Source organism: Sinocyclocheilus anshuiensis, unplaced genomic scaffold, assembly GCF_001515605.1.
Source record: "Sinocyclocheilus anshuiensis isolate Anshui unplaced genomic scaffold, SAMN03320099.WGS_v1.1 scaffold423, whole genome shotgun sequence".
Taxonomy (NCBI): Eukaryota; Metazoa; Chordata; class Actinopteri; order Cypriniformes; family Cyprinidae; genus Sinocyclocheilus; species Sinocyclocheilus anshuiensis.
Window position 1 is genome coordinate 15070 of NW_015549610.1, and position 2649 is coordinate 17718.

Sequence of the window (2649 nt, forward strand, 5' to 3'; positions counted from 1 at the left end):
TTTTTTTACCCCAGAAATGTCTGGTTTACTCTTTCTGGAGCTTTCTGGAGTTTTATGAAGTAATAAAAATTTATTAACAAAATGGTGGTAATAAAATGAATGCACAAAATCCTCATTCACACAGAGACATGCAGAGCAGGCAGACTTTAATATTGTGATTTAGTCATCCAGGTTTTTGCCATATCTTGTGACATTCTGCTTTATACAGTAAATTCCATTTTTATGACTGGATTCTGTGATGCCGTTCATGTTTTCAGCATTGCAGGATTTATAGAGCCCTACAGTTGTGCTGGTTTTGTGCTAGGTCTTGAATGAACGAATAAGGAATGTGCTCTTTTCAAAGGTCCAAAAAGTCTTCTTGGAAATATCCACTTCTCTGCAGTTTTGTTGAGCTTGTGTGGAGGAAGTTGTTTGCCTAAAAGCGGTTGTCCTTTTGTCTGAAAGGCTGTAATTATATGAATTGTTCTTGTGTGTTCAACACTATTGTGTTTCTTCCTTGGTTTTGCAGAAAGATTTCAAGTGAGTTCAGCCCAGTACCACGTTTCCTCCAAGCCTCCAGACGTTCTTTATTCCTTCCTTGTGGTTGGAAATCCTGCCATTTTTTTTTTAAGACTTAGAGCCGTCACATTTTTGGGACTTAACTCTTTTGCTTTATGAATAAATCTTGCATATTTTTATGCAATTTTTTTGAAGGGGTCATCTAAAGAGGAACCAGTTCCTCAATCTTTTGGGAGGAACGATACCAATATATCGGCCGATATTCTTTGTGTAGGCTATATTATAGTACAGTATAGTCAAAAGTTTGGACACACGAATGGGAAGTGTGTCCAAACTTTTGACTGGTACTGTATATAGAATACAGTATATAGCCTACATATACAATATACAATATATATACATAAACACCTTTTTTGCAATAACTCAAATGTGATGATCAAACACTTATAATGAATCAGTGTTTCCCACAGGATTTTGTGAGACTGTGGTGGGTGGTCCTCGATCCCTCTAGGGGGGTCCGGGGGCATGCCCCCCCGTAAGAAAATTTTGTACATTTTAAAGTTAAATTCATAAATCTGGTGCACTTTGAGAGTTCAAAATTAAGAGCTCCAACACAGGTTTGCAAAGTAAAAGAAAAAAGCTGGTGAATGTACTTGTTCTTGAAATTTAAAGGAGACTCAACCTTCTTTTTAGTTGTGATATAGTGTCTCAGTCTCACTGGTGAATTTGGAAGCCAAGCAAATTAGAATAAAACATTGCCAAAGCAATGGCGTGAAACACAACGTTAAAGAACTTTTATGTTACAAGTATAAATATATCTTCGGTTTATTATGAAACTGTGATGGGCCGCCACAGTCTAGTTAATGAATGGGAAACACTGTGATGTGACAAACATAGGCCTATGTAGTGGAGGCAGGGTATTTAACAATTTAACAATAAACTTTATTATTCAAAATGTATTATAAATAACTTAACACAAATAGAACAAAATATATATAACTTGAATTAAGAAATTAAACAAGGTAGCTGTGTAGGGCAAGCAAGCTACTGCCAAACAATAGGGGCAGGTTTATGCAGGATGTAAACATCTAAAATGAATAAATAATAATAATTAATCATATTTTTTTTCACAAACTCTGTGTTGTGTATTTTCTGGTAATCCAATGAACATGCAGAACATAAGGATTCGTATTTAAATAAGTCTTTTTGCAGTTTAATAATCACAGACACACTATATATACATGTACTTACCTGTTTTTTATTTATTCATCAAAAATAAGACAAATTCCATAATTCCGCGTTATACAGTAAATTCCGTTTTTATGACTGGATTCCGCGATTCCATCCATGTTTTCTGCAACGCAGAAATCATAGGGCCCTACTAATGTAGTAAACGAATTTGATAAGCTCATTGTGAGAGTAAAAGATGGGGACATTGTTGTTTATTTACTTAGCATTGAGTCTCTCCAACTAGGTGACAATGTAGCGTTAAATCACCATTCAACAGTCTCAAGCCACCACCGCACTGCCGTCTATTGGACTGCAGAAAGATACTAACATTTCAATCTGCTACGTTACTGACTGACTGACAAACTATGCTGACACACCGTGTCTGCGCCGCAACAGGACGCGACAAAGCGACCGTTGAAAATCATTTGAACTTAGTGTCAGCACGTCATAATTAGAACGAGGCATCAGTTTACTGCATCCAGTGTAGACAACATCACTGATTATAATGGGTTCTATTCTACACCGGACGCGAGCAGCGCGATGTGATGTGACCGATGTGATAAGCATGAGTTCTGGGCTGCGGCGCGGCCGGTATAAACACCAGCATTGACTGAGTGGCCGCGATCAGCTCCGTTGGCCGTAACACAGGCTTTAATGCGCCACAGACGCGTGTCGTGAGGCGCAGATCAGCTCTAGTCTCTAACGTCACTGAATCTGCTGTTAAAAATTAACCATCCATTCATCATATCATCATGCAAAACTAAGAATTAGAATCATTGTAATGGGACGATCAAATATAGGTGCAGGTGGGTGGTGGGCGGATAATTTGAAGCAGCGGACTCGGGTGAAGTTTGAGCTCATCCGCGCATCTCTACACTACACTGACCTGGGTCGCCAGTAGCAAACAATGGAGCATGCTCT